The following is a 15,618-nucleotide window of genomic DNA, read 5'->3' on the forward strand; positions in this document are numbered from 1 at the left end:
ATGGATGTCGGCTCATGGCTCAGAGAGCTGGGATCTGGGTTTACAGCCCCTCGGTCCCGTGGGTTTCAGCGCTGAACCTCTTGCACCCCCTGACTCCCCGCTGGATTCCAGAGGCGGGTAGCAGGCCACAGAGCAGAGCCAAGAGGGAGCCCAATCGGAGCACCGTAGCCGCACCCGTGGAGCGCGAGTGCCCCCTGGTGGCGAGATCTGGAGTGACCGGCGCGACCAGAGTCCAGAGGACCCCCAGAAACAGCCAGTGCGACGGGGATCACGATGGCCACCAGGGCTGTGACTATAATGATGACAACACCTTATCAACACCACCCATCTTCCCAGCTATCCCATACTCTGCCTGCCCTATGTTTTGGTCAGGCTGGTCCTTCTGTCCCTACAATGATAAGGGTAATATCTACCCCCCAAATAACCAGAGTCTCCACCATAGATCAGACGATTGCCTTCTACCATGCACCGAGTGAGGCACAAGAGATTAAAAATGACCGAGCTATGGTCCCTTCCTTCAAGGGACTCATATGCTCAGATATTTACAACTGACCAACATACAGGACAAGGGATGACGAGAAATTCAGTAAGCCGAGCGGGCAGATGAGGCGATAACGTTGTTGAACATCAGGAGCCTAACCGGAGGCATCACTGAGGTTCCTGGAAGTGTAGTATGTGGTAAGATTTCAGCAGGTGACCCAAGGCACTACATTCCAAGCAGAGGAACTTTCCAGGCAAAGGCAAAGGCTAGTGAAAACACACAATAGGTTCCCACAACCAGCAAATGTGACTGTGGAAGTTTGTGGGAGGGGTGATGGGAGAAGAGATGGAACTTTGAGCATAATTTGGATTGAGTTGAGGTGTGCCTTAGAAGCTAGGTGCTGGGTGTGAACGTTTCTCCCAAGGGCTAAAATGAGGCACTGAAAGGGAGTAACTAGGTTGATCTTTAAAAGATCTGCTTAAGAGGCAAGTGTGTGGAGAGGCTGATTTAAAGAGATTGGTTGCAGCATTCCAGCGACAAAATTAATTCCTTCAATCTTCAGTGGACATTTGGCAGGCCTGTGATGTGCCAGGCACCGTTCATACAAAAAGTCCTTCCCTCCTGGAACTTGTGTTCTTGAGCGTGACGAAGGTGTGGGTAGAAGGCATGGCAAGAAGGGGACAGACAGATATTGCAGAATTCGAATCTCCAGGACTTGATGGCCAGTGGTTAAGAAAGTGGGAGAAAAGATTTAGCATCGGTGATGGAGAGAGGAGTGAGGCCACTCAAGGCTGGACCAGACCAAGAGCAAGTTCGAGAGGGAAGGAAATCAGTCTGCTTTTGAATGTCATCAGTAAACAGAACAAGGACCTATGAAGCAAAAACCTCACAAAAATCAATGTTACAGTGACCACCCTCGCCCAGTCCCATGAAAACTCAGACTAGGTTTTGTAGAAATGTTTCCTGCCATTAGAAGTCAAAATTATATTGAGTCAATTGTCAAATACGAACCTCCATCAACAAGAGTCATTCCGTGTTTGCTGAGCCAGTGGATGGAAACAGTAACTGATACGGGTTACTGGGTGCTCTGTGTGAAGGACGCACACGCTCCTTCAGGGCTTCCTCTGATGACCAGAGTCCAGCCTCACAACTGCCTGCGGCCCATCAGGAGGCTCAAGTCACACAGTGAGCAAGAGTCACAGGTTCCTCAAGAAGGTCTGGATCTGGGGTGCCTGGGTGGCTCAGTCGGTTAAAGCCTCTGCCTTTGGCTCAGGTCATGATCTCAGGGTCCTGGGATCGAGCCCCTCGTTGGGTTCTCTGCTCAGCAGGGAGCCTGCTTCCCCCTCTCTCCTTCTGCTTGTGATCTCTGTCAAATAAATAAATAAAAAATCTTAAAAAAAAAAAAGGAGGAGGTGGTCTGGGTCTCTTCTTACCCTCTCAAGCAGGCGTTGTGTGCAATAGACATTGGCTGGCCTGATGACACGTCCAGCCATTTTCCTAGGGTGCTTGGATTTTTATTATCAGAGGCTTCAGGCCCTACTTGGCTGGTCATGGTTAAGGGAGGGAAGATACCAGAAAGCTGGGAAAAGCACACCTAGGAGAAATGAAGTGACAGCACTCTCGCAGCAAGGCAGGGAAAAGAAGGGTAATATTGTTCTTCTTTTGGAACGAAGAAAGACAATGTGGGTTTCAGTGGTAGTGGCAGGGGGTGCCAGGCTGGACTTCTGGAGGACGAGACTCCCCGTGTGGCACCACCAGCAATGGGCGGGGTCGGGGGTGGGAGGGAGACAGCGCTGGCACAGCCGCTCCCACTAAGGGAGCCGGTCAAAGAAAGCAGCATGTCTGTGCACGGTTCTCTGCCTTCCTGGGCCTGAGACTCCAAGACAAAGGACACTTCAGTCTTACCTTAGCTGTGGGGGAATTTCAGGGCTTCTCTTCGGCAGTTCTAACTCCCCACTATTCCTGCTGTCATATTGAGCAGGTTAATCACTATAAAAGCATTCAAAACAACACTGAAAACACATCTCATTGCGTGAAACCTTTATAATAATAGTAATAATGATATAGCCCTAAAATAGCCCCCAAATATCTGTCTGCAATATGGACCACTTCACCCATATGGGGAATAAGTATGGCCCTGTTGCTTTATGCTTTTTCTATCGATGGCTTTTATAATCAGGAAGTCCCGTAACCATTTGCCAAATGCTTGCTATGTTTCAGAAACTCTTACGGGCTATCTCTTAGGGACAGGTCAGTGAATGAAAGCGATTTCCATCCTTGTGAGCCGCACTCTCTAGCGGGGGAAGGTAATGAAACAACAGATTTAATAAATTAATATTTTAGCATATTGAAGGGTTTATCAGTGTTAAGGATTAAAAAAAAAAGTGGAGGTGGTTAAGTGGGCCTGAGATGCTAGGGTGGGGTAGGCCTTATTGGGAGAGCGACATAAGCAAATGGAGCCCCTGGAAGCAGGTGACCTTGGCCTTCACAAAGCTATAGAAGTCCTGGTTATACCCATACTCCAGGACAAGTGGCCAGTGTCTTACGTTTATAGCATTAAGATGGACCTCTCAAGTGGTACTTCTTAGAACAAAGTTGTAGTTCATAGTGACCTGAGTACACTTACACCGAAATGTAGCAGCAGTTCCTCTCACGAAAAATGTCAAGTTTCTACTCCCAGAACTTATAAAACTAGGGTTATAATCCAAATAACAGCTTCACAGAATAACAAGGCTAGTGGTACATCTGTGGGTCTCAGACCGCTTGGAAATGTCACCTTGGTGCTTATTAGAAATCGCTCTATGTGATGTTCGCAGGAGACCACATGACACAAGGAGGGTGATCAGTCAATGTTAACGAAGGTTACCCTCTACTTTTCTAAAGCTTACCCCACCACTCCTCTGGGCTCAGGCACGTGGCTCTAGGAAACTCCATGTGGCCCCAATGAAAAGCCTACATTCAGGATCCCTGAGACTACCGTAGGCCCACCGGTCTCAGTAACAGTAAGGATTATTCTTTTAAGATCAAGAAAGATCCACTAGCACCCAGTATTATCTGTAGACACTAGGCACACAGTGAATGTTTCCATAAACAGTGAATGTTTTGCTCCCAGTAATGGTGGAACAGATTATTCAGAATAACCTTCCAAATAAAGACAACCATGAAAAAGGGGCAAAATATGAAAGAAACAAATTCTTGAAGGCATTAGAGAGCCAATTAGAACATGAATGAATGAGCCAGATCCACAGGTAAGACAAGCCCAGTGAGGGGAGTTGAGTATTTGGGGTTGCTTGAGCTGTGAGGCTGTGGGTCCAATAAGGCTTCTGACAGCCAGGTAGTATAAAACTGGAACGACCACTTTGGAAAAAGCTGATCTAATACACTTGAAGAGGTAACATATCCTAACCCCCATCCCAGATATTACCCATGGAACAATGCGTGCAGGGCCCCCAGAGACATAGATGGAAACGTTAAGAGTGCACCTTTACAGTAGCCCTACACAAGAAATAACTTGTATCCTTGGTATATACAGAATATCGTACAAAATGAAAATCAACAAATTATAGCGACACACAACCTAAGCTGAGAGAGAGAAGCCAGATACCAAAACAGAAAATAAAATATAAAAACAAAAATGTAATGCATAATTCCATTTACATAAAATTCAATTAACTAGCCAGTAGAATCTCCAGAGCCTGGGAATGCCTGTTAAGGCAGAAGTGGTTATTATAAAAAGGACACTGGTCACTTCTGAGGTAGGTGAGCTTTGGGATTGCAAGAGGATACAAGATCGGCTTCCTGGGTACTGGCAACATTCTATTTATTGATTTAATAATTGGTGACTATGTAATTATTTGTTTTGTGATAAATCATTTATCTGAATTTTGGGGGGGGACAGAGTTTGCAATTTTGTATATTACACAATCAAAAGGTTTTTAAAAAAAATTAACAGGTGGTTGCAGGAATCACTAGTTAATTCTTTTAATTGCTGCATAATATTTTATTGTATGGACATACCAAAATTTGTCGATCATCCACCTACTGAAAGACGTTTAGTTTGGATCTTCTTTCCAGCTATCAGAATGAAAGCGACTATGAACACTCACATGCAAGTCTTAGTATGGATATATAATATCTTTTCTCTTGGGTAAGTACTTACCATCAGAATGCCCGAGTAAAATGGCACTGTATGTTTAATTTTCTTAAGAAACTATCGAATTCTTTTCCAAAGAAGTTGCTCCATTTTACATTCCCACTGGCTGTAAAAAGGGTTTGGGCAGCTCCCTATCCTTGCCATCCTTACTATCCTCAGATAGTCTTTTAGATCACAGTCCTTTTAGTGAGTGTGTAGTGGCATCTCATTCTGGTTTTAATTTGCAAGAAGTTTGATCATATTTTCATGTGCCAATTTGCTATCCATGTATCCAACTCTTTTGCCTATTTAAAAAGTCAAACTGTTTACTTATTGTTGAGTTTTGTTTTGTTTTGTTTTAAGATTTTATTTACTTATTTGACAGACAGAGATCACAAGTAGGCAGAGAGGCAGGCAGAGAAAGAGAGAGGAGGAAGCAGGCTCCCCGCCGAGCAGAGAGCCCGATGCGGGACTCAATCCCAGGACCCTGAGATCATGACCCGAGTCGAAGGCAGAGGCTTAACCCACTGAGCCACCCAGGCATCCCTTATTGTTGAGTTTTGAGCACTCTGAATATGTTATCCCAAGGTCTTCTAACCTCCATTGTTTCTGCTAAGTCAGTTGTTAATCTTATTGGGATTCCCTTGGTAAGTGACGTGTCATTTTTCTCTTGCTGCTTGTAAGTTTTGATGTTTAGCATTGTTACTGGGTTTACTGAGTTTATCGAACTTGGGAGTTCACCAAACTTCCTGGATGTGTACATTATAGTTTTTCAATAAATTTGGGATGTTTTCAGCCACTACTTATTTGAATATTTTTTCTCCTCTATCTCTTTTCTCTGCTACTCCCATTATGCATATATCAGCATACTTAAGGTGTCCAATCTTCCTCAAGGCTCTGTTTACTTATTCTTTCTTCTTTCTGTTCTTTGGTTTATGTAACCTCTGTTGATCCATTTTGAGGTTCACTAATTCCTTCTCCTCTCAGTTCAAATCTATTGAGTTTCTCCATTGAATTGTTTATTGTCCTTTTCTACTCCAGAATTTCCAATTGGTTCTTTAAAATTCTACTTCTTGGGACACCTGGGTGGCTCAGTTAGTTAAGGGTCTACCTTCAGCTCAAGTCATGATCCCAGGATCCTGGGATCAAGTCCCACACTGGGCTCCTTGTTCAGCAGGAAGCCTGTTTCTCCCCCTGCCTCTGCCTGCTACTCCCCATGCTTGTGCACTCCCTCTCTCTCTCTCTGGCAAATAATCTTAAAAAAAAAAAAAATCCTACCTCTTTATGATATTCTCTATTTGATACTACATTGTCATCATACCTTCCTTTAATCCAGCTTTCTTTTACTATGAACATGTCTATAATGACTACACCAAAATATATTATAAAATCTGTCACCTGGTCACTCTCACAACAGTCTCTGTTGCCTGTTTCTTTCTCTCCATTAAATGGACCATAGTTTCCTGGTTCCTTGCATGCTTAATAAATTTTCATTGGAAAGTGGACATTTTAGATAATACAGTGTAGCAACTCTGGGTTGGATGTTTCTCCAAATCCAGGGCATATTATTCTTACTTGCTTATTTGTCCATTGACCGGTTGGTTTATTTTAGTAAAGTCTATTTCTCTCTCAGTCTCTGAGGTTGCCCCTCCATGTGCGGATGGGGGGGGGGTTGCGGGGGATAGCTTTGGGTAGGCTTAATAACCCTGTGATGACAGGAGTACTGGTAGGGCCCCCTTCCATCTTTCCCTGACTGTGGGCTGAGAGTAGAGTCAATGGCAAACTTCTCTTGGAATGAGGCTTCTGCTATTGGAGCTGAGTGCTCAGTGGAGGGAAGGAAGGGGAGTAGCCTGAGGTCCTCTTGACTTGCCTTTCATAGCATGAAACCACCATCTCACAAGATGGGTGAAAGGCTGTCAGTGCCCCCATATTCTCAGCATGCTGCACCCAAGGGAGAGCCCTCATTCCACAATAAAGGCTGGAGAGAACAGAGTTCCCACTTCTCAAATGTACTTGCCATAGATTTTTTGCCTCAACAATAGTCAGCTGGGGACAGGATGAAAACAACGAAAGTCCTGCTACCCCTGAAGGAAAGCTTTCTTGCTAGAAGCTGGGGAGTGAGAGAGACCTATATTCTTGGCTGCAGCAGTCTGGAGTGGAGTCTCCACCATGCTGAGCTGTGAGGGGAATGGGTAGGATATTGGTTCAAACATCAGAGACATTTTTACTGAAAGTAAGATTTACCTTTCTTACTGAATTGTCCTAGATTTTCTTGAAGAAATGTTTCTTCATCTGTTGTTTGTTCTTTGGACCACTTCCAGAATTTTTAAATGATTGAGTTTAAAAAATAATTTTCACCAGTTTCTCTGGAGAGTCAGCAGAGCTGTTCACAGTCATGCCAGAAGTCATCTCCTTATTGAATTTTAAAGAGCTCTTTATATATTGGATCTGATAAAGAGCTCTTTATCAGATGTGATCTGCAAATATTTTCTTCTAGTATGTGAGCTGCCTCTTCATTTCTTTTAAAGTGTCTTTTGAAGAGCCAGTTTTCTTTTTTGTTTTTGTGCTTGCATTTGCATATGGCTAGCCAAATGTTTCAGCACACTTGCTGAACAGATCACCCTTTCCACCACTGAATTACCATAGCATCTTTGCTAAATATCAGTTACCGAAATATATCTAGGTTGATTTCTGGACTTTGTATTATGTTTGACTGCTCTATTTATCTATATCAATACTAGCCTATTTTGCTTATGGTAACTTTATAACAAGTCTTAAAATCAGATAATGTAAGTTCCCTTAGTTCTTCTTTAAAGTAGTTTTGGCCATTTTATACATTTTCTATTTTTATATACACTCTAGCATCAGTTTGCAAAACTTTATCAATTCTAACAAAGTTGTTTGTAGATTTCATAAGATTTTCTACATAAATGAGCATGCTGTCTACTAAAGAAAGTGTTTATTTTCTAATTTGATTTTTCATGTCTTATTGCAATGCCTAGAACTTCCAGTATAATGGTGAACAGAAATGGTAAAAGGAGACATTCTTGTCATGTTGATACTACAGGAAAAGCATTAAATAATTCACAATTAGGCATGATGTTTGCTGTAGGGTTTTTTGTAGGTGACTGCTTCATTAAAAATTGCTTTTTATTCCTAGTTTGAGGAAAGTCTTTCCTACTTCTGGTTTGTCGAGTTATGAGAAATGGGTGGTTAAATTTAAATTTGGCAAATTGTTTTTTAGTTCTATTGAGATGACCATGTAAAATTTTTTTTTTTTTTTAGCAGACTAGCATGATAAATTACATTGAGTGATTTTCCATTGTTAAGCCAATGTTGCATTCTTGGGATAAACCCCACTTGGTCATAATGTTATTCTTTTCATTCACTCTGCTAAAATTTTGTTAAATATTTTTGTCTATATGTTTGGAAGGGATGCTGGACTTTGGTTGTCTTTATAATTTCCTTGCCTGATTTTTTCTTAAATTAGGAAAATTGTTGGCCTTATACAATGAGATGTGGTCTTCTCTTTAACTTTCTGAAAAAGCATCTATAGAATTGGTATTGTCTTCCTTGGATGTTTGGTGGAACTCACCAGTAAATTGAGCTGATCCTAGAATTTTGCTTGTGGGAAGCCTTTTAACTAAAAATTCTATTTAAATGATCTCCCTTATATGAGGAAGTGGAGATGCAATGTGGGGGGTTTGGGGGGTAGGAAAAGAATAAATGAAACAAGATGGGATCGGGAGGGAGACAAACCATAAGAGACTCTTTAATCTCACAAAACAAACTGAGGGTTGCTGGGGGGAGGGGGGTCGGGAGAGGGTGGTGGGGTTATGGACACTGGGGAAGGTATGTGCTATGGTGAGTGCTGTGGAGTGTGTAAACCTGGCGATTAACAGACCTGTACCCCTGGGACTAATAATATATGTTTAAAAAAATTAAAAAATTTTAAAAAAATCCAGCACTATTCAAATTATCTAGTTCTTCTTGCATAAGTTTTGTTATTTTGTATCTTTTAAGGCATTTGTCCAGTTCATCTAAACAATCAAATTTATTGGCATAAAGTTGTTTATAATACTTATCATTCCTTAAGAATCTGTAATGGTGTCACCTTTCTCATTCTAATAGCCCTATACTGACTCCTCTCCCCACCATCAATCTGTTTGGTTAGGGGGCTTATCAATGTTACTAATTTTTCTCAAAGAAACAACTTTTTAATTTTTCTCGGCTTTCCATTTCTATTTTGATTTATCTTATCCTTATTATTTCACTTTTTTTTTTCTTAATCTGCCCTCTTTTTTCTGGTTCCTTATGGTATAAGTTGAGATCACTGATTTGAGAATGTTCTATTTTAATATCAACAACTAGTGTTACAAATTTTTCTCTAAGTGTTGCCTTATCTGTAGTTAATATATACAGGTCATTCAGGCCAATACATTTCTAAATTACTGGGGCGCCTGGGTGGCTCAGTGGGTTAAAGCCTCTGCCTTCAGCTCAGGTCATGATTCCAGGGTCCTGGGATAAAGCCCCACATCGGGCTCTCTGCTCGGCAGGAAGCCTGCCTCCCGCTCTCTCTCTGCCTGCCTCTCTGCCTACTTGTGATCTCTGTCAAAAAAAAAAAAAAAAAAAAAATCTTTAAATTACTTTTATTTCTTCACCAGAAGTATACTGTTTCCAAATATTTGGAGATTTTCCAGATATATGCTATTGATTTCTAATTTTTTTTTCTTTTGCTAGAGAATATACTTTGTATGATTTGAACTCTTCATTTACTGTAACTTGTTTAATGGCCCAGAATACAGTTTCTAAGGAAACGTTCTCAATGTATATGAAAAAAAAATCTGTGTTGTACTGTTGTTGGGTGGAATGATCTATAAAGATCAGTTAAGATGGCTGGAAATATTTTTTTTTAAGATTTTGAGAGTAAGCACGTGAGCGAAAATGCGGGGGGCAGGGGCAGGCAGAGAGAGAAGCAGGCTCCCTGCTGAGCAAGGAGCCAAACGCGGGACTCAGTCCAAGGACCCTGGGATCATGACCTGAGCTGAAGGCAGACGCTTAACCTATTGAGCTGCCCAGGTATCCCTAGATGGCTGAAAGTATTTTTTCAAGTCTTCTAAATACTTGGGGTGCTTGGGTGGCTTAGTTGGTTGGGTGTCTTGACTCTTGATTTCAGCTCATGATCTCAGAGTGGCGGAATCCCAGTGTCAGGTTCTGTGCTCAGCGTGGAGTCTGCCTTCAGATTCCCTTCCCTCTTGCTCACTCTCTCTTTCAAATAAATAAAATCTTATATAAATACATACATACATACTGACTTTTCCCATGTTTTATCAACTAGTGAAGGCACTGAAATATCCAACTATATTTACGGGTGAGTTCCTTCTCCATGTAGCTCTATCAGTCTTTTCTTCATGTATCTAGAAGTTCTGTTATTATACACATACTTAGGATTGTAATTTCCTTACTGAACTGACCCCATTATCATAAATAACCATTCTAATCCTTAATCTTGGTAATATTCTCAAGCTCTGAAATCTACTTTGTTTACTACTACTATAGTACATTTGCTTTATTAGTGTTAGTGTATCTTTCACTATACTTTAATTGAAAGCCTAGTGTCTTCATACTTCAAGGGGGGGTTTTCATCTCTCCTTCTTGTATTCTGTATGATAATCTGCTTTTTTATTGGGTATTTAGACCATTTATAATCAATGTGATTATTTATATGTTTACACTTAAATCTATTACCTTGCTGTTTATTCCCTTTTTATCTTGCTACCTTCTCCCCTTTCTCTTCTTTCTTTTGGATTAACTGAATACTTAAGAGATTCCATTGTAATTTTTTGTTGGCTTTTAACTATAACACTTTTGGGGGAGGGAAATGTAATTACTTTAGAATTTATATATATCTTTAACTTACCACAATTTTCCTTCAATTAATATTATACCACTTCATGTATAGAATAAGGATGTCATCATAGTATATTTCCATCTTCCCCTATCTAAACTTTCTGTAATTGTGTTATTTTACTTTGACATTTTGCTATTTTTGCTTTCAGCAATTATCTTGTAAGATTTAAAAATAACAAAAAGTTTTCCTATTTTTCTACAGATTATCATAATTCCGCAAGTATTATTTCCTATTTGTTTGAAAGACTTCTTGAGCATGAGAAATGTATAGAACTGTTGAGCCATCATATTATACACTTGAAACCATTATAACACTGTATGTTAATTGTACTTGAAGAAAAAATAAACACTTCTTGTAATGCAGGTTTGCTGGTGATATATTCACTCAGTTTTCGGATGTTTGAAAAATTCTTTGCCTTTGTTGTTTAAAGGATATTTTCACTGCATACAGAATTCCAAGGTGATAGGTTTTGTTCTGTTCTTTTTATTATATTAATGATATTGCTCCTCTGTCTTCTGTCTTCCATTGTTTACACTGAGGAGCTTTCTGTCATTTTCATCTGAAACCCTCTGTATGTACGTCTTTTCCCCTCCTCCTCTAAATACTGTGTGAGATTTCCTTTTTATCACTGGTTTAAAGCAATTTAAAATTTGTTTTGACATGATTCTCATGTTTTTTTGTCCCCGGAATTCACTGAACTTCCTGGATCTGTGAATTTATAATTTTCATCTAATTTTTTTTAATTTTTTTATTTTTTCAGCATAACAGTATTCATTATTTTTGCACCACACCCAGTGCTCCATGCAATCCGTGCCCTCTACAATACCCACCACCTGGTGCCCCCAACCTCCCACCCCCCACCTCTTCAAAATTCTCAGATCGTTTTTCAGAGTCCATAGTCTCTCATGGTTCACCTCCCCTTCCAATTTCCCTCAACTCCCTTCTCCTCTCCATTTCCCCTTGTCCTCCATGCTATTTGTTATGCTCCACAAATAAGTGAAACCATATAATTGACTCTCTCTGCTTGACTTATTTCACTCAGCATAATCTCTTCCAGTCCCGTCCATGTTGCTACAAAACTTGGGTATTCATCCTTTCTTTTTTCTTTTTTTTTTTTACAGCTTTATAAACATATATTTTTATCCCCAGGGGTACAGGTCTGCGAATCGCCAGGTTTACACACTTCACAACACTCACCATAGCACATACCCTCCCCAATATCCATAACCCCACCCCCTCTCCTAACCCCCTCCCCCCATCAACCCTCAGTTTGTTTTGTGAGATTAAGAGTCACTTATGGTTTGTCTCCCTCCCAATCCCATCTTGTTTCATTTACTCTTCTCCTACCCCTTCAACCCCCCATGTTGCATCTCCTCTCCCTCATATCAGGGAGATCATATGATAGTTGTCTTTCTCCGATTGACTTATTTCGCTAAGCATGATACCCTCTAGTTCCATCCACGTCGTCACAAATGGCAAGATTTCATTTCTTTTGATGGCTGCATAGTATTCCATTGTGTATATATACCACATCTTCTTTATCCATTCGTCTGTAGATGGACATCTAGGTTCTTTCCATAGTTTGGCTATTGTAGACATTGCTGCAATTTTCATCTAATTTTAAAATGTGGCCATTATGTCCTCAAATGACTTGAGTCAAGATGAAAACACAAAATATTTTTCTGTACCTCTCTCCTCCTTGCACCCATCTCATGTCCTTTGAGGTCTTCCAATTATACCAGGCCACCAGAAGACCCAGAGCTCATTGAGGTTCTTCTGCCCACTTTTTCCCCCAGTAATGTTTCACTCTAAGTTTGGAATAGTTTCTGCTGCTAGGTCTTCAAGTTCCATAACCTTTTCCTTTGCTTCTAATCTACTGTTAATCACATAGCTGTTTTTTTGTTTTTTTTGTTTCTCCTCCTCATTTTCTCTTTCATCTCTTACAAGTTATTTTCTGGTCCTTTTTATGTCTTGTATGACTCCACTTAACATGCTCAGCTTTTTTCTCTTCTTCCTAATTATTACCTTCTTGAAGAGGTATACCACATGCCATTTAGTTACAATGTTCTTTTGTACACCTTATAACTCTATTATTTGTGTCATTGTGGGTCTGTTTTTGTTGTTTTGTGTGTTTTCCCTTCTCTTATGAGTTGTATTTCCTAGGGTTTTGCATGTCTGGCAATTTTTTATTGGATGACAAACACTTTGAAGTTTTCCTTGTTGCATGCTCAATATACTCAATATATATTTGTATCCCTATATTCTTCTATTTAGTTCTAGGAGAGAGTTCCTTAGAAACAGTTTGATACTTTCGAGGCTTAAGTTTTTTTTTCAAATATTTATTTCAGAGAGAACGTGTGCATGTGTGCTGGGCAGGGTTTGGGGGTGGGAGGATGGGAGGGCAGAGGGAAACTTAAGCAGACTCTGCATTGAGCACAGAGCCCAAGGTGGGGCTCCATCTCATGACCCTGAGATCATGACCTGAGCTGAAACCAAGAGTCGGAACATTGGACTGACTGTGCCACCAGACACCCCAATACTTTTGAGCCTTTAGTCTTGGGTTAATTTTGCTCTCCTACTGAAGTAATACTTTTCTGACTCTCCTATCTGGTGCTCTTTGAATTACAACATTTTCCACTCTGGCTAGCAGGAATATAAACTATTCACTGCCTGTGTAGATTTCAGTGATTGCTCCCTCTGCTCCTTTCAGGTGGTTCTTTCTCCAGTTTCAGTAGTTTCCTCCCATGAATACAGAAGTACTCAGCTTAAGTCTCAAGGGGAACCCTCTTTAGATCTCTAGTCTTTCTCTCTGTGCAGCTTGCTCTTCTCTTGTATTCTCCCTTATCAACTTCACCCATTTTGGCCTCTCTGGACTCCCAGGTCTGTTTCCTCACTCCAGAGAGTTCTCTGGGTACTCTGTGCTGTTCCCTAAATTGTAATCTGTAATCTCTCTTAGGTATTGGCTGAGGAAATCACAGGAGTCAACTCGTTTATTTTCCTTCTTCCTGGGATCACTGCCCTGCAGTGCTTGATGTCCAGTGTCTGAAAACTATTGTTTTATATACATATTATCAGGATTTTTTTTGTTTTTGTTTTCAGGTGAAAAGACAGTTCCAATTCTTGTTCTTCTATCTGAGCTGCAAGTAAACATCACAACCATTTTTTGGAGGCATGATTTTTATTACAATGCTGTATGAGGACTTCTAACAGAGAGGAGTAAAGATGCCACTTCTTGGCAGGAACTGTTATATTCTGAGAAAAACAAAACAAAACAAAACTTAAAACTTTCAACTCATGGTGATCTGAACTCAAATTCCGGTACTGTCACCACAGGCAAATTACCAGGGAGGCAAATTGCCTCCCTGATTCCCAGTTCTCTCACTGGTAAGACAGAACCAATAATATCTACCTCATAGTTTGAAGGTTTGAATGGGATGTAAACAATCTACCATACATCACAGGCACCTCATACATTTCACTTCCCTTCCTCCCCCCTAAAAATGAATATCAGAAGAAGCTATTTGTTAAGGACCTGATACACTGTTAAGAATCCTACACTGTTCTCAAATATCTAAGATCTTTTCTGTTATAAGAAAAGAATAATCCTAATATGCTACTGAAAAGCCAGACATGAAGCCTAATTCTAGGAAAACTACCTGGGAAGTTTCACCCTGTGAAAATGAATGGGAAGGAAGGGACTTGTGTTCTGCCCTGTCGACTTCTGGTTTAGATTTGGCAGGTTTTAAAGTGGGGAACAATCTAGAATTCCACTCTGTCAGGGAAAAGCAAACAAATGAAACAGATGACAAATCATTTCTCTAAGACCTGAAGCCAAACTGGCTCCAGTAGCTGCTGGAATGGCAGCAGAAGCCAATTTCCCAGAGTATTTACAAAATCATTTATAAGGATAATATTTTCCAGACTTTTACAGGGATGGCTAAGGGTAGATTTTTAGTCTGCTGACTCCACAAAGTTAGCATGTATTCTCTAGGCAGTTGCTGAGATCACTACCTCCCACCCTAACTCTCCCACCCCACCCCCCAAGAGAAAGGTCAGGTTTAGGCACAGAGATGGGGAATAAGCTGTGGTCCTTGCCCTTCAAATATATACACCATCTTCTCAAGGAGCAACAGGTGAGCACAACTAATGAGGATCAAATGGAACATGTTTTATGGGAAATACTAGCAAATGGCTTCAGGAAGACAGAGATTAAAAGATCAGCAAAGCCTTCAGAGAGGAGACTATTTCAGGATACATGCTGAAGTGGAGTAGGAGAGGAAAAGAGAGCATTCTCAATCAAGGGAGGAAGGGATACAATGAGAAAAGAATCTGAGGTCTGATCTACAAAGAACGGGAATGTGTCAATTAGAAATGCTTTTAGCTGGGTTGTAGGGCCGCTCTATTTTTAACTTTTTTGAGGAACCTCCACACTGTTTTCCAGAGTGGCCATACCAGCTTGCATTCCCATAGCAGTGTGAGGGGGTTCCCCTTTCTCTGCAATGGCCACAATAGCCAAACTATGGAAAGAGCCCAGATGTCTGTTGACAGATGAATGGATAAAGAAGATGTGGTATATACACACAGTGGAATATTACCCAGCCAACAAAAAACGAAATCTTGCCATATGCAGTGATGTTGATGGAACTAGAGGGTATTATGCTAAGTGAAATAAGTCAATCAGAGAGAGACAATTATCATAGTATTTCACTTACATTGGAATTTGAGGAGAAAAAAACAGAGGAACATAGAGGAAAGGAGGGAAAAATAAAATAAGACAAAATCAGGGAGGCAAACCATAAGAGACTTCTAATCATGGGAAACAAACTGATGGTTGCTGGAGGGGAGATGCGGGGGATGGGGTAACTGGGTGATGGGCACTGGGGAGGACACATGACACAATGAGCACTGGGTGTCTATGCACCTGGTGAATCACGGACCTCTACCTCTGAAACTAATAATACACTAAATCTTAACTGAATTAAAAAAAAAATATTTCCCATTCAAAGAAAGAAAGAAAGAAAGAAAGAAAGAAAAAGAAAGAAAGGTTTTTAGCTGAACATAACAGACTCCTTGACTAATAGAGCCTTAAGTGAT

This window comes from Lutra lutra, chromosome 10, assembly GCF_902655055.1.
Source record: "Lutra lutra chromosome 10, mLutLut1.2, whole genome shotgun sequence".
Classification (NCBI taxonomy): Eukaryota; Metazoa; Chordata; class Mammalia; order Carnivora; family Mustelidae; genus Lutra; species Lutra lutra.